We start from the raw sequence: 25,819 nt of genomic DNA on the forward strand, positions 1-25,819 counted from the left end.
CACGGAGAGCGCTTTATCCGGCCTCCCTGTGCAAACAAGCCGCGGCCTCTCCACGGCTGCCCAAGGGCTCGCAGGGCCTCGGCCGCTTTGAGGGGATTAGAGGGCCGCGTCCTCTCCCACGGCTCCATCTGGGAAGGGGACCCCCAGGGCTCTGACGCCGCCGCCGCACACCCACACTGCGGGGGAGGGAGCCAGAGGCCGGCGCTTCGGGCCTCCTCGTCGCCGCCGCTTAACCCAGGGAGGAGGACGCAGCGGGAAGAAGAAGAAGAGGAAAAGGCCATCGGTCCCGCACCGGGCTCAGCTCGGATTTGCAGCCGCACCTCCTCCTCCGGCCTCGCCTCGGCAGCCTCCTGCATGCCGCCCACCCTCCCGTCGAATGTCACGGTGCGCCAGGGAGGGCCGTTCCACGCGGGCGCCCCTGGAAAAGTGGACAACCCCGCGGGAAAACTCGCCCGCACGCCCCAGGCGGCTTCGCTCCGCATCTCGAGATAGTTATTTGCCTTTACTCCCCGCCCCCCCTTATCCTACCAAGGGAAGCCCCCAAGCGGCTTACATGGAGCTCTAGTTGATCCTCACAACCCTGTGAGGTAGGCTGGGCAGAAAAAATGTGGCTGGCCCAAGATCACCTGGAAAGCTTTCAAGCCGTCATTCAAACCCGAGTCTCCCACATATTAGCCCGGCACACCACATGGACTCATCTAAAATCCAGCGATGCCGCCTCCTGAGGCCCTAAGTCGGCTTCTGCACACTCATGCCAGATCCAATGCACTTTGGAAGCAGATTTTCCTGCTGGTTGGTGCAGTAAAGCCCCTCCGAAACAAGGCCGCCCCACCTCACTTCAGGATCCATCCCCCCTGCCCACCGAAGGTGGCCGATGAGGGCCTGGTCCTTGCGGGAGTGCTCTGAGCCTCTGCTGCAGTTCCTGGCGGAGGGGGGGGCGGCGGAGCTGCCGGGTGGTTGCGGGGAGGCCGTCAGAAAGATGCTGAAGCCTGGGGAGGTCTGGCCTCCCGTCCATCACCAGCCATTCCCTGCCCCGACTTGACTTGGTGAGGGGAGAGCGCGAGGTGGCCTCCTCTTCAGGCCTCATCCTAACCCTGCGCGGAGTGGCCGAGGGAAGGCCGCGCTGTGTTTGTGCGTTGCTTGGCAAGGAGCAGAGGGCCAGGGATTCCGCGGTCTCTGCGCTCCATGCAAACCACCCAACCTCAATGAAGCCACCTGGTGCTTTTTATTAGGCCCAGCCAAAAGCACACAGCACAGGGTGTAGGGTCACCAGCTCTGGGTTGGGAAATACCTGGAGACTTTGGAGATGATGAACCCCCCCCCCCTTTCCACCCCCTCCTGGCCAATCATTGGTCATTTTGGAAGGTGGGGAGTATTGACATGATGGTCATATCACAATAAATGTTTAACAATTTTAAAAACATTTAAAAAAATTAATTAGCTTTCTGCCATTCAGGAAACCCTTCCAGGGCTGTATAGAAACCCTGGTTGAGAATACCTGACTTAGATCCTGAGATGTTTTTGTTCTAAATCCCATTGGTGGCAAGGAGGCTGCTTGGAAGTATGAGGTTTAAGGCCTGTGATTTGCATAGTCACTGATTTCCCTGGTGTCTCTTCACACAAGGTGCCCCCACAGCCTTATGCAAACTTACCTAGAAGTAAGCGGGACTTGCTTCTACACAGGACTGCAGAACTTGCAATGAGCCTTTTTCTTCCTTTGCAAATGGCTGCAAGGGAAGTTTTGAGAAAAACTTTGAAACCCGTGGGACTGAATGCCAAATAAGCCTGCACAGCCCTGAACTGGAGCCATGTATGACAGTGTTAGTGGAGGAAACATTTTTTGAACCCTGTTTTTGGATCGTGCCCTACTGAGCACAAGACACCAGCTTCAGGGAGACAATTATTTGTTCCCTTTTAAATTAGCGTGGGGAGAAAAGCAGGTTCATTCCTAGATCCAGAACTTGATTCTTTAGTGCAGTGTATGTCCAAAAGTTGCTTTGCAGTTATTTTTAAAACCAGAGAATACATTAGAACAGTCTGTTTCAACTTTTGTTACCCTTGAGAAACCCCTGAAACATTCTTCAGGCTTCGAGAAACCCCAGAAGTGGCACAATTGTGCAGAATATGGTTGGGAAATATAGCTGTGGACATGCCTACCTGAGGCCCTCCCCTTCCCACCCCCTAAAGGCCCATCACTGAGTGTTTTGGGAGGGGCAAACAGGTCGACATGACCATATGCAGTCATACCACCCAATAAATGTTTTACAAATTTTAAAAGCAAAGGTTGGATACACACTTTTCTTGGATGCTTTAGGATGCTTAGGGCTGATCCTGCGTTGAGCAGGGGGTTGGACTAGATGGCCTGTATGGCCCCTTCCAACTCTATGAGTCTATGATTCTATGATTCTAAAACTATATAAAAAATTAACCAACTCCCACCCATCCAGGAAACCCTTCCAAGGCTGTCAAGAAACCCCAGGGTTTCACAAAACCCTGGTTGAGAAAGCCTGCATTCTAAGCTCAATGTGTCTTTATTTCACAAATTTATTTTCATTTATTAGGAGATGTGCAGGAAAGTCAAGGCCAAAAACCAATCCAAACATGACACAAAAGACGGGAAGGAGATACCAAAGAGCTTGAAAAAAATATTACAAAGGAAGTCCCAGAGAGGCATTAAATAAAACCAACGTGGAGTCCAGAAAAACAACATCCAGAAGAGTCCGGGCATCACCTGAAGCTCAAGATGTCTTAGGACAGATCAGCAGCTGCAGAAGAGAGACCTAGGGGGTCCGTCCCTCTTCCAGTTTGGCCCCAGAGAGGAAAAACCATGTGTAGAAACTTCAACTGGAGCAGAGCCGATGAGAGCAGTTGGGGGATAGGAGTCAGATCTCAGGGCCAAATTTGCCCAGTCAGAAGCAGGTCAGAGATGGAGTTGGGTGCAGATTTCATCCTGTGGTGGTCAAGCTCTCTTCTTCTCCCCCAGCCCCAATATTTTTTCTATATCCTGTAGGGAAAGAGGAACAGCGGTAACCTGGGGGGAGAAAAGGCAAAGAAATGGTTACTTTTTCCTGGGGCAAAGCTGGACAGCGCAAGAGCCTGCAAGGGTGAGAGGGAGCAAGGAAAGCGGCCTCTAGGGCTGAGAGGAGGCTACCTGGCCTGCAGGTGAAGGAAGGGCAAGAGCCTGTGGGAGAGATTTTTTATTAAATTATCCCCAGTCAGGGCACGCAGACCCCAAACTATTTGTGTGTGTGAAGTGCTGTCAAGTCTCAGTCAACTTATGGCAACCTGGACAAGGGGATTTCAAGGCAAAGGAGAAGCAGAGGTGGCTTGTTGTGGCCTTCCTCTGCAGAGACTTCCTTGGTGGCCCCTCTTCCAAGTACTGATGCTGCTTAGTTCCCCAGATCTGGTGAGAATGGGCTATATCAGCCTGCCTTCCCACCCCAAGCCTCTATTAAGTATTTATTTATTATATTTAGAAAATATTATATTTAGTAAATTTAGAAAAAGAAAATCCTTTCTCCAAGGAACCCAGGGAAATGCTCAGCCCCATGTGGTAGGAGGGGCTAAGAATGGCTAGCAAAATATCACCCAGCAACCTTCATGGTGGTGTAGGGTTGGGTAGGGGGAGGATTTGAACATGCATTTCCTAGACCCTTCCATCATAGAATCATAGAGTTCGAAGGGACCTTATGGGTCATCTAGTACAACCCCTGCACTATGCAGGACACTCATAGTGTCTATATTGTGGTAGTGGTGGTGGTAGAAATCCTTTCTGTTTGGTTTTCAAAATATCAGAACAAGGCTCTATTTACTTACTTATTTGGAGATTTATATACTGCCCCTCTCAGTAATACCGTCTTGGGGTGGTTTAATTCAATTAAACCACAAATATAAAATTAAGATAATTTAAAATTGTTTAAAAATCGATTATCAAAGCATCTAGGTGACCCAGGTTCAAATTCCCCCCCAATGATCCTTACATGAGAATGATGGAATGGGGAGGGGCAAGTTACAACTTTATTTGGAGCCCCCAAGACATGAGACTGGGGCTGTGCATACTGCCTCCTCCACTATGCCTCCCCCCCCCCAAAGAAGGGTAAGATTCAGCAAGCAAAATCCTGCTCAAATTCCTGCTCCCCGACCCCAAAGAGGTTAAACTCAGTTGGTTTGATGAGATCAGGGCCCTGCGGCATCTGGGACAGTTCTGCTGGGCCTGTAAAACAGCTGTTCTGCCAAGACTGTGGTTTGAGGTTGGGAGCACAACATCTATAATGCCAAATTGGCTGGCCTCCCTGGAGAAACACCTGCAGGAATACAGAAGGGAGGTCCATCCACCTATGAACAAAACCCCCTCAGAGGTTGAAATCTAATGAGGCAGCTGTATAGTAAAGATTGTTTTAATTAATTTAAACAAATGTGCTTTTAACCTATTTATGATTGTATTTTATTATTTGATGTTACCTGGCCGGGAAGGGTGGGTTAGAAAAATCAAGTTGCTGTTATTATATACCAAAATTCTGGCCTCAAACATCAGTCAATTCACCCCATGCTTATATGCCCCCTCTTGCTAGAGGATAATCTCCGGAGATACCTGGACTGAGGTGGGTCAACGCTGCTTGTATTGTTAGATCTTACAGCAGTGTTTGACATGGTAAAACAAGAACCTCTTGCTCTCTGCTTCGTCAAAGGGGGAACACGGGGGAAAGCCCATCAGTGGGTTACCTCCTTTCTCCAGGGGCAAGGGTCACAATCCGGAAGAATCGACTGAACCTCTGCCAACTCCAGTGTGGAGTCCCAAAGGGGGTGGTGTTCTCCCTGACATTATTTAACATCTATATGCAACTGCTTGCCAATGTGATCTGGCGTTATTGGCTTGGGTGTCACCAATAAGCGGATGACACCCAGCTCTATCTCCAAATAGATGGCTGATCAGATGCTCCTCCGGACATGTTGGCTGGGTGTTTTGAGAAGATAGTGGAGTGGGTCAAAGGTTGTTGCCTGAAGTTGAACCCTTTAAAGATGGCGAGCCTGTGGCTGGGAAAGCAAGGACAAGAGAACTGGCCAGCCTCCCTGGGGATCCAAGGAAAGGGTCACGTCAGGAAGCACGTCTGCCCTGAACAGACCGCAACTGTCAACTTCACTGACCGTCCAGAATTTGGGCATGATTTTGATGCCTCTTTATCTATGGAGGCTGAAGTTACCAGAGTAGCAAGGTAGACGTTTTTCCATCTTTGTCAGGCCAAGCTATTAGTGCCCTGCCTGCCCCTGAACATCTAGCCACAGTGATCCATGCGATGGTAACTTCGAGACTAGATTACTGTAACTCGCACTATATGGGCCTACCCTTGACTCTAATTTGGAAATTACAACTGGTCCAAACTGCTGCTGCACAGGTCCTCACTAGAACACTGTGGAGGGCCCACGTAAAACTGGTATTGCCCAGCTGCACTGGCTCCCAGGTTTGCTTCAAAGTATTGCTTTTAACCTTTAAGGCCACACACGCTTCAGACCTGATGTATCTTAGGGATCGCCATCTGAATATGTCTCTCTGAGGACACTGCGCTTAGCGTACACAGATCGTCTGATAGTCTCTGGCCTTAAAGAAATCCAACTGGCCTCAACCAGGGTGGAATGAGATCCCAAATAACATCAGGGCCCTAATGGAACTATCACAGTTCTGTAGGGACTGTAAGATAGAGCTTGTTAAGGATGGCAGGACACTGCCCTACGGGTTGGCATGCTGTTATAAACAACCAGCGGTACTCATCGTCTAGGCTTATGCCAAGCAAAGCACTGTTAAAGTCTGCCACAACCAGACTCTACCTCCCCTGTCACAGGTTTGACATAGCAGCTTCAATTCAAGACATGTCCAGCTCACCTCTCACTGACCCCCCCCCCCACTCCATTGTATTTGCTGAGCAAGGGGTCTGGCAGAGTTCTGTTTGCCTAAAAGCTTCCTGGGCAAGATTCTCAATCTCTTATCTATAATCCACTCTGCGCCTATCTGCCAAGGGAAATTACTTCCCAAGCATCTAGACACTGCCAGACAAGATGGGTTACCAATTAAAAGCCAATCTCCTGACCAAGATGAGACATTTTTCTAATAGCCTGCCCCCTGGAAAATTCCATCCTAAGTTTACTTGGTCTCAGTCATGTACTCCCTCTCCCAAGAACATATATAAACAGTGGCTTTGCCAAGCCCAAAGTGTGCATCTGATGGGGACCTATTCAGAACACCCTTCACACCACTGGCTGGTTGTGTCGTATCTCTTCCTCACTGCTCTTCAAGACCGGTAAATATACTTACAACCCTTTTACCCACTTTATTTTCCTATCCGTTAGATTGCTAGTGTGCAATGTTTGTCTATTTCTTTTATTATTTTCTTTCCAATAAAGGTTATTATTTTATTATAACTACCTGTTGTTTGCTTTGAGTTCTTAAGGGTATAATCACCTCATACGCACTGGCAAATCGATCCTTAAATGTCATGTCTCTCTCTGCTATTTCCTCATGGCTTAATACACCTGTGTCACAAGACACATGTGTAAGCGCGATTCAGGTAATAAGCTCTTCCTCCAGGCTTATGAGTGAGGCCTTTTTGGCAAATGAGTCACCAACATAAGGGCCTGACCTACCACAAATTGAATAGATTGCGCCATCCTCCCTTAATAGAAGAACATCAATGAAGCTACCTACAGTTATTCGGCTATCTTTAACTCTTAGTGACTTAAGATTTTAATGTACTTTATTGTATTTATTCATGTTGTGAACTGCCCTGAGATGGCAGGTCTGATAGGGGTGGGCTGGAAGTAAGTAAGTAAGTAAATAGCGTTTTAGGATGAATCTGATTTTAATGGAATGTAATCTACATTTTAATATTTGAATATCAATTATTGCTTATTTTACTGTTACTGTATTATGTCGATTGTTAAACTTTTATTGTTACCCAGCCGGAGCCTTCGGGGAAGGGCGGGAAACAAACAAATCATAGAATCATAGAGTTGGAAGGGGCCATACAGGCCATCTAGTCCAACTCCCTGCTCAATGCAGGATCAGTCCTAAGCTGATAAATAATTACACCTCGGTCAACTTTGTAGACAGACAAGACAACCAGAACATACCCTTCTGCCAACCCCTCTGCAGCCCCATAAAAGCCGCTGGCTGGAGATCCTAAGGGACCCTCCCTAGCTCCGGTGACCACCCAGCCTCCCCGCTCCCTGAGCAAACCCTCTTGGATACTCCCCTCCCATCAACAGCACTTCCTTCCAAGAATGGAGCGGAAGACTCCCAATGCAAGGCAGAATGATGCAATCTACACATTCCCAGGAAAACTCAGGCTATCATGCCCAGCGCTCCTTGTTTGCTTCACCTCCAGGTGACGTCAGAGTCCCAAAGAATGTGAACAAATGTCTGCATGGTGCTCTGTGAAGTTTCGGTATGTCCCAGCATTACCCAGGCTGTAGAGCAGGGGTAGTCAAACTGTGGCTCTCCAGATGTCCATGGACTACAATTCCCAGGAGCCCCTGCCAGCATTTGCTGGCAGGGGCTCCTCGGAATTGTAGTCCATGGACATCTGGAGGGCCGCAGTTTGACTACCCCTGCTGTAGAGTCTGGTTGATGGTAATGGATGGATACAGCTATGGGCAGTGGAGGGGCTCCGTATGTGCATTTAGGTAAGAGAGTCCTGTTCTCATTAGTCAGGAAAAAATGCTACGCTCTGAGAGCAGCATGACCAGATAATGGTCAGGAAAGAACCCGGTGTAGCTCTGCCTTCAAAGATGAGTAGACGTGCTCTACAGATCATAAGATGGAGTAGAGGAATGGGGCAGGCGGGTGGTGCAATCTCATGCAGCGATCCAATGGAGGAACAGCGTAGGATTGCAGTTAGAATATTGCTTGGCGGATATAAAGAAGTCACCGCAGCCTCTTGGGACAGAGAAGTGATTGGGACAGAGCTCTGTATTTGAAAAACCATCAAGCCGGCAGCAACTTGGATCAGTCTTCTACATTGATCAGAACTTCCAGATTGCCTGTAGAACCGCAGTTTTTTTAAAAAGCAGGTGTCCTTACACTGGTAATGTTGGAGATTAATTTTAGGTGCACACTGGACATGCTTTCTGGATCTTGACCTGATTTCCCCAAGAGGCAGCATGGATCCATAGAGGTGGTTGTGTGTTTGAGTGGGGCTTGTAAAGGGTTCAGAAGCGGTGTGGCTTTGCATCCGTAATTCTGCCTCACCTTCTTCCTTTGTTAGGGCAAGGAGCACAGTGGCCAGTTCAAAGGGATTCCTCATTTCTGAGGAGCAGTAGGAAAAGACTGAAGGCATAATCCAGAAACAAGTTAGCTCCGACTTCACTGGGACTGATGTTATGATCCTGTCCACACTTCCTAGTGAGTAAATCCCAATAAAGTCAGAACAAAGTTTGAATCCAGTGGCATCTTTAAGATCAACAAAGTTTTGTTCAAGGTGCAAGCTTTGATATGCAAGCAGATACTTGTGTTGCTTCAGATCAACATGGCTACACTCCTGAACCAATAAAGTCAGTAAAACTTATTTCTGAGTTAGAATACATAGGATTGTGCTGCACTTCCGACTCTGTTTCTTTATTTTGATAGAGTGTGCTCTGAATGTTCAATACACATTAAGAATATTGTGCCTTTCAGAGCGGAGATAAGGGGTAACCCACTGGCAGCATAATTAGTCTTTCTTAACAAATAAGCTACTAGGTTGACTAAATTGGGCATGTGTTAAAACAACAACAAAAACAAGTTAAAAAGTGGGTGCTACAATAAGTCCCGGGTGGCCTTAAAACATCAACATTTTGCTGACAAGTTAACCGCTAACAAACTGATTCTGAGTGAATTGACTTCATTATGGCCTCCCCTAAAAAGATTCAGGACGGTTAATGAGTAAGAATAGATTCAAGTGGGAAGCCGGGTGGGTCTGAAGTAGCAGAACAAAACGTCGGTCTTTGTTGGTCTTAAAGGTGCCATTGGACTCAAATGTTAAGGAGTAAGAATGTTCTCTTATGAATGCAAAATACCCTGCTGAAATGCATGGCTAACCGGGATAGCCTGATCTTGTTCGATATCAGAAGCTAAACTGGGTCAGCCCTGGTTAGTACTGGATCAAAGTCCATCAAGGAAGTCCAGGGTTGCTCTCCAGAGGTAATGGCAATCCCCTCCCCCGCTCATCTCTTGCCTTGAAAATCCTATAGAGTTGCCAGAAGTTGCCAGAAAACTGCACCTTTTTCCAGGTTCCTTAAGAGAACGTCGTATTATCATCATCATCATCATCATCATCATCATCATCATCATCATCATCATCATCATCAGTATTATTATTATTATTATTATTATTATTATTATTATTATTTCAATTAATTTCCTGCCTCCCCCCGAGGGCTCGAGGCGGGTTACAACATTCAGGTAGAACCCCCAATACAAACCCCTTAAAACCGACATATAATCAACAATACAATACAATCGACCCCATAAAACAAAGATGCTGTGGTGAAAAAACTTCTCCCGGTCCTAAAAATCTCCCAGTACTATCTACTACAGGGGAAAGGTACATAGAGGGTGCAGGTAGAATTTGCTACCGCCACGCCTATGGGGGGGGGGGCATGATCTTCCTTGCTGCCCGACCTGGCGGAAGAGCTCCATTTTGCAGGAGCTCTGAAAGCTCCCGCAGGGCCTGCAGCTTGTGGTTTTCGCCCCTGTTCCTTCCAGCAAATTATTGCCAGTGTTTTCATGGTATACAGGCATACGCATGCACCAAATAGTCAGTTGCTATTCAGTAGCCTCCATGTTGCATAGTTGTGTAGCTGCTGGTGCGACTTAAGGACAGTGAAACAGCATGGATTTGCCTGAATGCAAATCGCCTTAAAGTTAGCATTCTCATTACCACTTCAAACAGTTGCAACCCAGCGATTCTCACCTTGTCAACAAATGGAGCATTTTAGAAGGCATTTGCATAGGATACATTTTGAAAGGAAACTGCACAGATGATTAATTCTTCGGGGACAGAGGGGAGCTGCCTGAATTCTGACTTTCCCAAAGGTCCTACACAGTTCTAGGACATCCAAGGCTGCAACTAATTGGTTGTGGGGCGGCTTAGAAAATGTTTTCACACATATCCATATACGGCAAGTCCAAGAAGGGTGGTATATCAATCGATCGATCGATCAATATTAGTAGGAGATATCATGTTGCACCCATGTATGAGTAGCATTATGAACGGATTTTGGAGTTAGGCTATTATAATACCACAATGTTTCTTTGACTTTGTTTTTCTGTACCTGCCAGGATGTTCACTACATTTGTAACAGACACAGCACAGTACTGTAGAGGCCAATTTGATAAGTTTCACAGAAACCTAGCAACTCTGAAAACGTTGGTTTGGGGTGTATGTCTGTCCATCCCATTTTTACCTTGCCCTTCCTCAATGAAGAGTTGGTTTTTATACCCCATTTTCTCCTACCTGAAGGAGTCTTGTAGCAGCTTCCAATCACCTTTCCCTTCCCCTCCCTCCAACAGACACCCTATGAGGTTGGTGGGGCTGAGAGAGCTCTAACGGGATTGTGACTGGCCCAAGGTCTCCCAGCTGGCTGCATGTGGAGGAGGGGGGAATCAAACCTGGCTCTCCATATTAGAAGCCACTGCTTTCATGGCTCTTCATTCTATCCTCACAACCCTACAAGGTAGATGGTGAACAAAATGACTGGCCCAAGATCACTCTGTTTGTTTCATGACAAATGTGTGGGGAGTTTTAACTTGGGTCTCCCAGGTTCCAGTCCAAAGTCTCTAACCATTACACCACACAGATGCTCTAATTTAGCACTTGATTTACAAAGTTATTTTGTTAGTAGTGTAATGTTAATCATTTTACAGAGGACCGCGCTTGAGGTCCAAAATAGGATCGATATTTTGATATCTTGATATTTTGATGATCCTTTCTGGAAAAAAACTGATGCCAAGAGGGAGTCAACAGCCTGCCTGGTGGTTTACCAAATCTGGTGAATTGGTAATTCTTCCTGTTTGTGCAGCCCAACGCTTTCTCTTAACTGATGCCTTGCCTGGGCTGGATAGCCCCCAGGAAACTTCCCTCCTCAAAAGAATACAGTGAGGGCTGCCCCAGCTGCATTTCAAAAGCCCATTGCCCAGGTGGGATACAGCAATGCCACTCCACCCCCACCTCAGCCTGTGTTGTCATCCTTACATCCCTGGGGAGAGGAAAGGGAAGGCGACTGTAAGCCGCTTTGAGCCTCCTTCAGGTAGGGAAAAGTGGCATATAAGAACCAACTCTTCTTCTTCTTCTTCCTCTTCTTCTTCTACCACCACCATTGCTGCTCAACTGCCAACTGCAAAGACCAACTTCCCAGGTGAAAATAGCTGCTTTGGAGGGGGACTCTGTGGCATTGTACTCCACTGAGATTTAGGGATGCCAGCTTTGAAAAAGGAGGTTGACCAGGCACATTCCCAAATGATTGAACATTTTAGAAGTCTTATTAAATGTTTATTTTCTTTCCAGTTGCATGGCTATACAGCTCTCACTACGGAGTAAGTAAATAAATGGCTTCTGACTTTATGCCAATAAAGGTACTCTGAATCTGAAATCTGGCTTCTGAGTAGGCCTGCATGCCATCAGGTGCAATTTATTTACTTTGCTAATACCCCTTTCCTTAATTTTATCAACAACCACCCTGTGAGGTAGGTTTTACTGTTTATTGGTTTTTGAATTCTTGAATTTTTAGCTGCATGGCTTGTCGGGCTATTAAATTTTAATAAAATGACGTTAATCTGGGCCTCCCAAATCTTAGGTCCGCATTCTACTATATCTTTCTGAGTCTCCTGCTATGGTAATTTCACTGCATGTCTCACCAATGGGAGACTATGTCCATTTAAGACTCTGAGCATGGAACTGGGGTCACTGTGGGTGGGCAGGTAGTTTAATTTCTTGCATTCTGCAGGGGGTTGGACTAAATGATCCTGGAGGTCCCCTCCAACTCTATGATTATATGATTCCTACAATATGCACTTGCGGTTGAAACAGCTATTAGTGTGTGTCTCACATGTGACTGTATACATGCCTTCTCTGGATCAGTAAAGACGGGGATGATATAGCATTTATTGATTTAATCCAAACATTTCTATCCTGCCAATTTCCTCAGACTCAAAGCAACTAGGATACAGTAATCCACTCTGGATACCAACTGGGGAGACAGACAAGGGTGCATGTAGATAAATAAAGTGCAGGGAACTCAGCATGGATGGACAAAACAGAAATACATAATATATAGCCTGTAAAACCTGTGAGTTCTGATATACGCACATTGCTCATACTGGCGAGGGCTGCATCATTCATTTCAGTGCAGGGAACAGATGCATGAGCCTAGAGAACTGCATGCATCAGAGCTCCCAGGCTCGCAAGAAATATAACAGCTGGGGCAATGATCTGTATCTCTCTAGTGGTATATAAATATTCTCGTTCTACCAGCCATCATCTCAGTGGCACATTAGGAGCTGCAGTTGCCTTCTTTTTTAAAACTAGTTTGGAAAAAATATCAACCCATTTCATAGCGATCTGACTGTGTCTTAATCTTGAGGCAATTTGTTATTTAAAAAAAAACCCGCAAACCATTTTGTGCAGTAGGGTAAAACCCCGCAGGAAGATAATTCATTCCTGATAAGAACTGCGGTTCACCACCAAGCAGAACAAACTCGAGTTGGAGAAAAGCTTCCTATACCATCATCCCAAGATCTGACACCGGGTGCCAGGATTATGCACCTTAAATTCACCTGCAGGAGCTATCATGTGGACATGAAAAGGTCCCTGGGAAAATCAGTACAGAATGGAGACGCTGAAGTGAAGCCTAGCTCAATAAATAAACTGCAAAAGAGAGATGCAGAAGCAGCTTGGCAGAAGCTTATAAATGTTGTCATCTGGGCGGCAACATATCAACATGGCACTATAAAAATCCAGGCTTGCTGTTCTCAGGAAGCCCAGGGCCAAATCAGGTTTCCTGATAGGGATGCCAGTCCCAGGTGGGACCTGGGGATCCCTGGGGATTATAGCTCATCTCCAAGTGACAGAGATCAGTTTCCCTGGAGAAAATGGCTGCTTTGGAAGGTGGGCTCCATAGCATTAGACTCCACAGTGATCCCCCCCTGCCCTCCTCAAAGACTCTGGGTATTTCCCAACCCAGAGCTGGGAACTCAGTTTCCTGATGGCATCAAACAATCATCTGCTCACCACCCTAATAGGCAAGAGGGGTGCCTGTAATAAAAGGTAGCCACAGGAATGAAGCTTGCGGAAGCCCCTTTGGGGGAAGGAATGGGACCTGGACTGCTGCCTTCCACCCCCTCTACTATGTGGCATACCCATAACACTGGAGAACAATAACAAACCTATAGTAATTGTCCCAGTGTTATGTTTGGGGCCTTATGCACTTTTAAGTTCAACTGGATGGGCATGGTTTTGGGGAAGGTAGAGCCCTGGAGGGAAGAGACCTAAGAGGAGTATAATTCCATAGAATCAACCTTTCAAATCAGCCATTTTCTCCATCTATTTTTTAATATATGTGTTCGGAGCTTCCAGAAGTGGACAGTAGCCCCGGGACTCACCTCCTGTGAATGCTAATGACCCCTCTCCTCATCACATCACATCATCCACAGAGTTCTTGGCACTTTGTGTTGCGTCTGTAGACCTGCCGAGGATTGAGCTTGAGGGCCAAGGCAGGATGGTGACCTAGGCACGTGATTGGTTAGATCCTGTCTGCCGGATCCAGCCAGTTTAAAGCGAAACTAACCTATAGCATGCACCAGCGGGACGATCCTTTTGTTCCTGTTTGTATATCAGTTTTTGCCTCTTGTATTATCTAGATAGGGTCACAATAAAGAGCTGAAATGAACTCTCAGAGCCCTGGTCTCTGAACCCATTGTTGTTGTTGTTGTTGTTATTATTATATTTGTTATTATTATATTTATTATTATATTTATATCCCACCTCCCCCCAAGGCTCGAAGCGGCTCACATAAAAACCCCTCCCTTAAAATCCATAACAATTACATAAAATTATAATAACCAATTAAACAATAACAACAATAACAACAATAGATGGCAATACTAATCATCGAGTCTCCGCCACCTCAGCTACAGGGAGGTAGAGGAAACTAGTACTCACTCACTATCGCCAAATTTCATAGGGGGGGGCCTGATCCTCCTCACCGTCCAGCCTCACCCTAGGCCTGGCGGAAGAGCTCCGTTTTACAGGGCCTGAGGAATGCTGGTAATTCCTGCTGGGCCCTCAGCTCTTCCGGGAGCTCGTTCCACCAGGTCAGGGCCAGGACTGAAAAGGCCCTGGCCCTGGTAGAGGCCAGGCAGGCTTCCTTGGGGCCAGGGATAACCAACAAGTTGGTCCCCGCCGAGCATAAAGCCCGGCGTTTAAAGTTTTCTTTAAAAAGAGCAAATGGTATATTAGGTGTAACATGATGTCAAGACCTGTATTTGAAACATAACACAACCTGCTTCCCAGCTATGGATGAAGTAAATATTACACGTAGCTGTGTGTGAAACAGAACAGCTGTGGATTGGAGGTATACATTATTAAAGCACTGCTGTGGGTAGACTTGGGAACGAGTTAATTGAATTATTCGTGCTCCTCCAGTCAAACTTACACTGCTTGTAAATGATGCCAAGGAATGAAAGGGGGGGGCTGCTTTCTCATTAGGCTAGGGTTGCCAGCTCTGGGTCGGAAAATATGTGGAGACTTTGGGGGTGGAGCCGGGCGGGATTTGGGATGGGGAGGGACCTCAGTAGAGTACAATGCTATGAGGTCCACCCTCCAAAGCAGCCAATTTCTCTCTGTAACCTGAAGATCAGTTGTAATTCCGGGAGGGCTCCAGGCATCATCTGGAGATTTGGCAGCCCTAAGCCTAAGTGAGTCACAGTAAGATGAATGAAAGAATTAATTAACTCCATTTGAAGGCAGGTTTATAACTGATCCAGGCCAAGTAACCTTGGCGACAGAGCTTCTTGATAACACCCCTTTGCTTTAGTAACCTGCCTCTGAGGGAAACCGTTTCTGCCCAGCTTCCAATGCCACAGGAATTAACGTGGAAAGCCCTTTGGTTCCCAGGGTCAGAAGCAGCCACGAGAAGTTAACAGCCACTCCGGTGGCAATAAAGGCTGCCCATTTCCAGGCATGGAGCTGTGCCCTTTGCCAAGTATGCAGCACCCACTTATCTTCCAGATGGATCAGGAGAGGCCTAGACCCACCACAAAGACATAGATAGTACATCACAAGTTGCACTGTGCAAACACAGATGCCATCCTGTAGAAACCCCCTTCTCTTTTTTGTTCACCTGTACGATGATGGGTGAAGACATCCCACAGCTTTCCAGTCTGTCACACTGTTGGCTCATCCTGTTTCAAGATGCGGTGTTGGCTGCTGGCCAAGAAGACTGTTCCAGCTCCGAGGCCAGGTGCAAGTGTAAGAAAAGAGAAAATCTATTCCCCAAGTATTCCCCAAGTACGTATGACTCGTTTTCCTAGCTTCTGATTCCTATTGCAATGTAGACTTCCTAACCCGTTTTTTCTTGGGAAAAGAAGAAATAAAAATGTCAGACGTGGCTAATGATCAAGAGGAACCGGGCTCTATGATAGCAGTTCTTCAAATGGACTCCAGTTGGCCCTACGCCACAAAGATTGTGCTTGAGTGTTTTTCTTCTCTATAGTGCCACAAGAATCATTTCTATGGGCTGCAACAGTCTGACAGAGCTCTTCTGCCTTTGGTTGGGGCCACTGAAAATGATTATCTAGCTTTTATTCAGCCTCACCCAACTCACATGCTACCATCTAGAAGAAGAAGAAGAAGAAGAAGAAGAAGAAGAAGAAGAAGAAGAAGAAGAAGAGCTGGTTCTTATATGCCGCTTTTCCCTACCCGAAGGAGGCTCAAAGCGGCTTACAGTCGCCTTCCCTTTCCTCTCCCCACAACAGACACCCTGTGAGGTGGGTGAGGCTGAGAGAGCCCTGATATCACTGCCCGGTCAGAACAGTTTTATCAGTGCTGTGGTGAGCCCAAGGTCACCCAGCTGGCTGCATGTGGGGGAGTGCAGAATGGAACCTGGCTTGCCAGATTAGAAGTCTGCACTCCTAACCACTACATCAAACTGTCTCTCTACCACTGATATGGGAGATCGAGACCTCTAGCGGTCTGATTGAGATATGATAAGAGAAACCAGATTTTAGATAGCCACTGCTAGGCTTTTTACTCGAAACTGTTTACCTCTATTTTAATTGCATTTTTAAACTGTTTTGACTGACTTTTAAGTGTTTTGTATGCCATGTTGTGCACTGGTCACCGGGATGGGCTGTATAAAAACCTGATAAACATTACACAAACACACAAACAAACACACAAGGCTACCACCCTGGAATTATTCACCTCAACGTATTCATTGTTTTGATACACTCATGGGTGAGAAAGGTTCAACCACTGTGTTGCAGCGAATGCCCCAAATTTGTGAAAACTGACATTCAAAACAGATACAAATGTAATGCCACTTGGGACATATTGGACAGGTTTCTGTTGGGGTTTGATTCTGGTGCAGGAGGCTCTGCAAAAAAGTTTGTGGTCAACTGGGCCTTTTCTGATTGGGTTATTTTTTATTCCAGGATTTCAATACCACTTAGCCACATCTGTTGAAGAAATAGATCAAGCAAAACTATTCTTTGAAAATTATCCCAGATGCAGAGGTTACCATATGCCAGAAGAATCATGCACACACACACAAATCTGACTGTAGCTTTAGTTTTCACGTAACAAAATAACTGACTAACCACTAGGGATGCTGGAACACCCACTGGCTCAGCTCTCAGCTTAAGCAGAGAGCCAAACATTGGTGAGGAGAGCCAGCTTGGTGTAGAGAGTAGGAGCGACAACTTTTAATCTGTCGAGCAGGGTTTGATTCCCCACTGCTCCACATGCAGCTAGGTGACCTTGGGCTTGCCACGGCACTGATAAAGCTGTTCTGACCAAGCAGTAATATCAGGGCTCTCTCAGCCTCACCCACCTCACAAGGTGTCTGTTGTGGGGAGAGGAAAGAGGATTGCAAGCTGCTTTGAGAATCCTTCTGGAAGACAAAAGTGACAGAAGAACCAACTCTTCTTCTTTGGAGGCTGTTTGATAGGGTTACTAGTAGGGCTGCCAACCTCACCTCCTGCTCTCTGCTGGTCAAGGTGGGGGGCCTGGAGAGTGCTGGAGGAAGGCCTAGGGCAGCTTTTCTCAACTTTTTTTACGATTGAGAAATCCCTGAAACATTCTTCGGGCTTTGAAAAACGCAAGAAGTGGTGTGATAGTCCAGAATATGGTTGGGAAACATAGCGGTGTACACACCCATCCAGGGGTCCTCCCCTTCCCACTCCCTCCAAGCCTACCATTGGCCACTTGGAGAGAGGTGGGTGGGTTGATATGACCATATATGGTTGTATCACCCAATAAATGTTTAACTAATATAATATAATATAATATAATATAATATAATATAATATAATATAATATAATATAATATAATATAATATAATATAATATAATATAATATAATATAATATAATATAATATAATATAATATAATATAATATAATATAATATAATATAATATAATATAATATAATATAATATAATATAATATAATATAACCCCAAAGGTTCATAGAACCCTGGTTGAGAAAGCCTTGCCTAAGCTGATGATATAGTGTTGTCACCGGCAACATAATTTCTGGCAGATACTAGAATCCAGGCTTCTAATAGGTCTATATGCAGAAAAAAGAGTCCTTGTCAATTGAAAGGGGTAGCCACTCAGCTAGGGAGCATGTAGACATGCTCCCCTTCAAGACCCCATGACTAGATATGCTTTTTAAGTAAAACATCTCTGACATAACTGAGTCTTCCCATTTCATTGCTTGCATTGAGAATTGTTTAAAATACTTTAAATGTGTTTTAAAATGAAATCTTACCGAATTAAAAAGCAACAGAGAAGCCATGTTATTTGGGAGGGAGAAAATCATCTACTCCCCCACTTAAGGCTCTCGGGAATCACTGAGACCCGGACTGAAATTCTCAATCACATAAATTCTCAGTCACATAACCACATGGTCAGAAACGTTGCATTTTAGATCACCGCGATACCGAAGCTCATCAGCTGGTCTATTTGTCGTGGCGGGTAGCTTGAATCTTAAAAGAAGTTCCGTCTCACTGATAAAAATAGGTCATTTGGGCTATTATTTTGTCCTATGCTTAGGCCTGGGGAAGCCCAAGCCAATTTCTCATTCCACAGTTCATTTAAGCTTTCTAATGAGGTGCCTCCTTTGCAAACGCTGAAATTGAAACGACAGATCGAGATAAAACTGTAATAAGTGTTTTCATACAGTGACATACTTTAGAGTCCATTTGTTGTTGGGGGGGAGGAAAAAAAGAGGCATCTGGGGAAGATAAAAGCCCAAATTACCAGGGCAATAGCCTCAAATCAGACTTTTTAAAAACTTTTATTTCTTAAGGGGTCTCAGCTTTAGCAAAGACAACTGGGACAGAATTCTTTATTTCACCTCCAGCCTTAAAAAAAAAAAACCAGCCCTTCCCATCCCAACCACAGAGTTTATTAAATGGCTGAAAAAGACAGCTGGTCCCACCATCTGTTAAAGTGCTTTTTTGGGGCCAAAGGAAACAGGGTTACACCTTCATCCATGCCAAGTCCCCCCCCCCATACTTCTCTCATTGTGTCCCCCCCCACCACCCAAAACCTCCCTACTGCTTCTTCTAACAGCCTGTGGGGGCTTAATCTGAATTTCACGCTCTCGTTTTGCTCTCCCTAATGCCCGAGAGCTTCTCCGACAGTTGCCGATATTACTTTGCTTTTCAGGAACAAAAGCTCGGTCCCCACCCCCCTCCCTGCCTTTTAGCCCAGGCTCATTTGCAACGAAAGCAATTCCTGGCTTTGGAGTTTCCTTTCTTGCCGCGGATACTGTAACATAAAGGAAACCCACCGAGAACTAATATCTGACTTTAAAAATAAAAAGAAAAGGGACCCATCGAGCACAGAGCTGTGATTTTGCCAAGCCTCCCCCGTCCCCCATAAATGCTAATAGAGGTGATTCAGAGAGACCAACAAAGGCAGAGCCTGCAATTCACTGCAGGTGTGAGAAGCCTGAAACAAAAGGGGGTGCTAACCCTAATGGTATTTCTTGTCATTAGCAATTCTTTGATGTTCACACTCAAGGCTCTCTTTTATCTGTCTCTCCCCCCCCCCACCGCAGCTGTCTTTGTTAACGGTGTAGCACCGCTGCATCTTTACTCTTCCTTCCTTCCAGCCTTTAAAGACCACTGGCAAACTAGTTAGGTAACCCCCCCCCCCCTCACCCACCCCCAGAATCACCGGGACACAGCCAGCCGTGAAAACGAGATAAAGCTTGCCGGGTTATTATTAAAACATCAGTAAGTTCTAATCGTTAAGGCAGGAGATCGTCGGATCAATAAGAAGCAGCACTTAATGTGACTTTAATAAGGGGCGCCTTTCCTGTAACAGGTCCTGGAGAGGGAACGTCACTGGCACCAAAGTGGTACTTCTGACACGGCTGCTAGGAGGGAAGGAATAGTTTGCTTCACGGGTGCTCATTAAGAAAACTGCACTGCGAACGACTCAGACTTATTGGGGCCATTCATTCCTGTGTTAAAAAGTGCTTTCGTGATGGAGTCGAAGAAGGTTCCCCTTTTAGAAAGGAGACTAAATATGCCAGTGAAGGTCCCTGGCCCTAAAGAAGTCCCCCTGGCCTCAACCAGGGCCAGAGCATTCTCTGTTGTGGCCCCCACCCGGTGGAATGAGCTCCCGGAGGAGATCACGGTCCTGACGGAGCTTGGGCAGTATTGCAGGGCCTGCAAAAAAAAAAAAAAGGGAGCTTTTCCGCCAGGCATTGGGTTGAGGCCAGGCATAACCAACAGCGACTAAAGGGCCCCTGCTCCCCCCTCCCTCCCAGAATTCCACCAGAGCGCTCTGGACCTGTTGCGTTGTTTCACTGTCGCATTGTTTGTACTATTATATTGTTATATGTTATACTGTTACAGAAATCATTATTAATATTATTGTATGGTTGTTAATCTAGATTGTTTCATGTATTGTTCCCATGTTCTATGTAAACCGCCCTGAGCCTCCAGGGAGGGTGGTATATAAATGCTCATCGAGTGGTGTTCTGTGCATTCACACATGAGATCTGCAGTAAGCAGAGCCTGCTATGGAGAGGAGGTAATGAGTTTACTCAGGAAAAATCAACTTCCAGGAGTGCTGGCCCCCTCCCATCTTGGAGAATAAGGAGACTTTTCCCGCCTCAATGTCACCTCATGTGGGAGGGGCCAGCACTCCTCCCTCAGTTATCCTCCCTTGCTGCCATCCTGCAGATGTATAGATAGACGGCATGCCCGCAGCGGGGACTGGAGGGAGGGATGTGTGAATGCACAGAGAACCACTCGATGAACAACAGTTACAGGTAAGTGTAACCTTGTTTTCATCTTCGTGGTATCTGTGCATTCCTACGTGGGAGATTAGCAAGATCACTCACCATGGAAGAGGGCATGGGCATGACTATGCAAACAATACTATACAAATACTGCTCTTCCCTCAGCAGCCTCCTTATTATCCGAGACCGCCATGGACTAATGTTGGACGAATGTCGATGGCATGGACCAAGTCGCTGCCTTATAAACATCAACCAATGGGAGCCCTGCTGAGAAAGCCGTAGGTGCTGCCAGGGGTCTAGTAGAATGGGCATTAATCCGCAAAGGACACTCCACCTGGGCCTCAGCATAAGACAAGCATATTGCTGAGACTAGCTAGCATGACAGGGTTTGAGATGACGCTCGCTTCCCCTTATTCAGGCCCTTGAAGCATATGAAAAGAGTCTATCTATTCGGAACTCGGCTACTTTGTTTAAATTAAATAAAAGCGCCCTTCTAACATCTAAAAACATAAAACATCTAACATCTAAAAACATAACATAAAAGAGCCTCTTGTGGCGCAGAGTGGTAAGGTAGCCATCTGAAAGCTTTGCCCATGAGGCTGGGAGTTCAATCCCAGCAGCCGGCTCAAGGTTGACTCAGCCTTCCATCCTTCTGAGGTCGGTCAAATGAGTTCCCAGCTTGCTGGGGGGTAAACGGTAATGACTGGGGAAGGCACTGGCAAGGCCACCCTGTATTGAGTCTGCTATGAAAACGCTGGAGGGCGTCACCCCAAGGGTCAGACATGACTCAGTGCTTGCACAGGGGATACCTTTACCTTTACCTTTACTAACATCTAACAAGTGTAGTGTCTTTTCTGCATCCAAGGAGGGAGTGGAAAAGAACGTGGGAAGTGTGATCACTTGACCCAAATGAAACCTGGACACAACTTTAGGGAGGAAACCAACTGAAGGTCTGAGAATCACTTTATTAGGAAAAAACTGGGTAAAAGGTGGGTCACATGACAGAGCTGCCAATTCTCCCACCCTTCTGGCGGAAGTCACTGCAACCAGAAACAAAGCCTTGAGAGAAACCATTCACATATCTGCCGATCACATTGGCTCAAATGGTTTGTGCATTCGCATGGACAGAACAGGAGTCAAACTCCAATGAGGGGGAGTTTGAATTTGAGGAGGGTGCAAATGATTTAACCCTTTCATAAATTATCTAATTACTGTGGATGTAAAAACTGTTTTCCCTTCAATCAAGCAGTGGCTAGCTGAAATAGCAGCCAAGTATACTTTGATGGAAGATGTAGCCAAGCCCTCTTCCTTCAAAGCTAGTAGATCTCACTCAGGGGCAGGATCCAGGATCCATATGTTTGCTCAATGCCCAGGCTTGAAACTGTTGCCACTTATGGCTATAAGATTTCAGTGTTGAGAGTTTACGAGCTGCCTCAATAACCCTTGCTACATCTGGATAGAATGAAAGTGTGGGCGAATGAAACACGCTTTTTAATGGAGCTTGCAGCCGTCTGAGTGACAGTGGCTGCCTATGTGAAGGACGTCTTGTATCAGGGGAAGCTGCTGCAAGTGGCCCCTCAATAAAGCCCACAGTAGCAGAAACCAAGTCCTCCTGGGCCAAAATTCACCCTTCTCCTTGATAGCATAATTTTAGGGGCCTAACTCCTCCCTTTCCCATTAAATCTATTCCACTCTAGCTGCTATCAGGTGGGGATTTTCAATTTGACCATGGCAAAGAAGAGGCCCCTGCCCCCCCCCCCCCATCCACTACAGATCTCAGAAGCACTGGGCTATATACACAGGCTAGGAACAACTAAAAAAAACTGCAATGCAATCTTAATCAGATTTGTTGTGGTGGTAGGTTTTTTTTTGCCATCGTCATAACTTTCAGAGAAAAGATATTGCAGGATAAAGGTAGGGTCACTCTGGATCAATCATGCTTGTTGCAGAGGGAAAATTTAAATTGGACAAAATCAAAATGGAAATCACATTCAGTGGCGATGGTAGGGACTGAATCGACCTGGGATTGGAATAAAAGCTCCGTGCAGACTCCACCCTGGTCAGGACTGGAGTTATATTTTTCCAAATAAGGACCTCACTCTGATTCATTACACATAAGGGACATGTCCTTCATAAATATTTTTTTCCCTTTGTCAGTCATACGCTGAGTGACCAGAAATGTTTCCATTAGTGCCACTGAACTCCGGATTCATCCCTGAGGATTCTGCCTCTGCACTTTTTAGGAAGCGGAGAGACTTGATGGGTTTGATATGGTTTTGCTGCTGGCCTGTGAATTTTCCTGTTCATCCAGTGGACTGGAAGTGATATCGTCACATTTTCAGCAACAATGCTGAGATGTTGGGGGTAGGCCTTTCCTGCTGCCAGTAAGTTCCCCCTCCTCCCATGCAGGTTTCCCTGGCCTCTACCTCTAGTCCAGCATCCTGTTTTTCACAGCGGCCAATTAGAAAGCTCACAAGTAGTGCATGAAGACATCAGACATCAATAGGGCTCCCCATCAACTGGTGTTTAGAGGTACAATGTCTCCGAGCGTGCAAGCTTCATTCACTTATCATGGCAAACCATTGCTGACAACCCTGCTGTCCCATGAATTTGTCTAGTCCTCTTTCAAGTCATTGGGCTAAAGATTCTCACATCTGCTTCAGGGAGCGAATGACTGAGGTATTAAGTGAACAAAGGCTGTCTTTTGTCTTCCTGTAGGCGACTGCTGCGCTGCAGGACCCAAGTTCTTGCACAATGACTGAGGGATGAGAAATCCTCTATCCACTTTTTCCAGGTTTGCAGAGCATGTCCTTCTCTGTGTTGTATCTGAGGAAGTGGGCACATGCACGAAGGCTCATACCTTGAATAAAACTTTGTTGGCCTTCAAAGTGCCACTGGACTCTAAATTTGTTCTGCTGCTTCAGACCAACACTGAACATGTCCTTCTCTAGTTGTTTTCCTTCCCTAAAACACCAAACACCAAACCCGTTGTCCTCTCTTCATTCCTTTGGTCATTTGGATTTCTCTTTTATGATATTTTTTCCAGTTCTATGATGTCCCTTATGAGATGGGGGCATCCAGAACTGTCCATACATTCCCAAAGTGATTATTTACAAGGCTATTCTCTTATCTCAGCTCGTTCTTAATAATTCCTAACCTGGAATTCCACAGCTACATACAGAGGTTTAAATACACTGACTAGATCAGGGATAGTCAACCTGTGGTCCTCCAGATGTCCATGGACTATAATGCTGGCAGGGGCTCATGGGGATTGTAGTCCATGGACATTTGGAGGACCACAGGTTGACTACCCCTGGACTAGATGACCCTGGAGGTCCCTTCCAACTCTATGATTCTATGACCCTGAGTTCTCTTAATTTACTATGTTGTTGCCCGTTATTCACTCAGTTTGGGAAAAGCATGGTTTTATTTTTATTTATGTTATTTCTAGGCCATCTTTCTCACAGGGACTCAAGGCAGATTCTATATAACAAGCCAGTGCAATCAACAAAATGGGACACATTCAAGTGGGTAGCCATGTTGGTTTGAAGCAGCAGAACAAATTTAGAGATTGGTGGCACCGTTAAGACCAACAAAGCTTTATTTAAGATATGAGCTTTTTTGTGTGTGCACGCTTCCTCAGATACAATAAGTATCTACACAAAAGCTCATATCTTGAATAAAATGTTGTTGATCTTAAAGGTGCCAATGGACCCCAAAATTGTCCTTCAACAAAATGGGACATTCAACAACCAGTGCATTAATATTTTAGATGTCTAGGACCACCAGAAAAAAACTGAAGCACAGCATGTGTTAACTTGACCAGGGAAAAATATGGCAGAAGGGGATTATTATATTCGTCCTAAGTTCCAACCTTACAGATTTCTTTTTTTTTTTTTGTAAAATGATGTATGTATGTAAATGAAGCCAGATAAATTGAATAAAATGTATAAAAATATATCAAATAAATGCTGGAAAGGTGAACAGTTAACAGGAACATTTTGCCATATGTGGTGGACGTAGTAGAGCATGGAAATTTTGGGATACAACTACATGCTTTCATATAAAAGTTCTTAAAGGTTAATGTACAAATGAGGCTAGAAGCACTTCTGTTGGGTTTGATAGACAAAGAGCTAGAAAATAGCCATGGAACTTAGTTTCTATATATAATAACAGCTGCAAGACTTTTATATACACATCCAAAACTGCCTGCAATAGAGGACTGGCTGCTGAAGATGTTAGAATTGGCAGAAATGGCTAAATTTACATCACTGATTAGAGCAAAGACAACAACTTCCTTTAGGACTAATTGGAAACCTCTTATTGACCTTGCGGGAGAGAGAAAAAAATGATTGGATTACGTGGTTTTAGAGATTAAAGAAAGCAAATGTAGATTATAATCTTAAAAAGTAAGCTTGGTAGACACTGATAAATTTGATCTGGTTGTCTAGAGATTCAAAAAATTATTGTAATGAAGTTGAGATGTCTATTCTTTGTTCTATTCCCCTCCGTTTTTCTTATGTGTATATCCACACACACACACACACACTTTCCCTCCTTTTTCATCTGAATAGAAATCTCAAATAAAAAAAATCTTGGAGAGAAAATAAGTGTAAACGTGACTCACTAAGTGGTACAGAAATCACATAACAGGATCCTACTAACAATAAACTATACACAGAAGAAGAAGAAGAGTTGGTTCTTATATGCCGTTTTTCTCTATCCAAAGGAGTCTCAAAGTGGCTTACAGTCATCTTCCCTTTCCTCTCCCCACAACAGACACCCTGTGAGGTGGGTGAGGCTGAGAGACCCCTGATATTACTGAAGAAGAAGAGTTGGTTCTTATATGCCGCTTTTCTCTACCCGAAGGAGTCCCAAAGTGGGTTACAATCGCCTTCCCTCCACAGGGCCTACATGTGAAATGCCACTTAGTCTGCAGTCGTAAGTACAATACCCAGAAATTCAGTAGAACTTGCTTACAAATAAATGCATCTATGATGATATTTGGATGCTGCATGGAACCCAAACCATCTACAGGCCATGCACAACACAACGCCCTGGGGCCCTTTCCTTTCCACCCCCTTCTCCAGTTGACACGTCTCTGCTGCATGTATTAAGTCTAAGTTTTCCTCTTTGAGCCGTTTCAAATGGGAAGAGTGCTGCCCGCAAGAAGACATGATCTCATGTCACAAATTCTGCAAGTGTCACTTCAAAACTTGCAGCCAGACTGAAGTCCAGTCGCACCTCACAAGTGGATTTATTAAGGTTCTACATATTCAGCTTTTATGTACATGTGAACATTTATGTTTGG

General features: G+C 45.5%; 1 protein-coding gene across 5 annotated transcripts in view; it reads right to left on the reverse strand.

The window, feature by feature from the left end:
• Window positions 1-2,535: 2,535 nt before the first annotated feature.
• The window catches only part of MYO3B (myosin IIIB), a 327,845-nt gene continuing 304,561 nt past the window's right edge, over window positions 2,536-25,819 (reverse strand). For 3 of the 5 annotated variants that reach the window (XR_013228040.1, XM_077319758.1, XM_077319760.1), the window contains one exon: window positions 2,536-3,031. The gene's annotated coding sequence lies outside the window, so the exon portion shown is untranslated. The remainder of the gene's footprint in view (window positions 3,032-25,819) is intronic. The other 2 variants (XR_013228041.1, XM_077319759.1) reach the window with 1 other exon arrangement.

This window comes from Paroedura picta, chromosome 2, assembly GCF_049243985.1.
Source record: "Paroedura picta isolate Pp20150507F chromosome 2, Ppicta_v3.0, whole genome shotgun sequence".
In the NCBI taxonomy this organism is placed as follows: Eukaryota; Metazoa; Chordata; class Lepidosauria; order Squamata; family Gekkonidae; genus Paroedura; species Paroedura picta.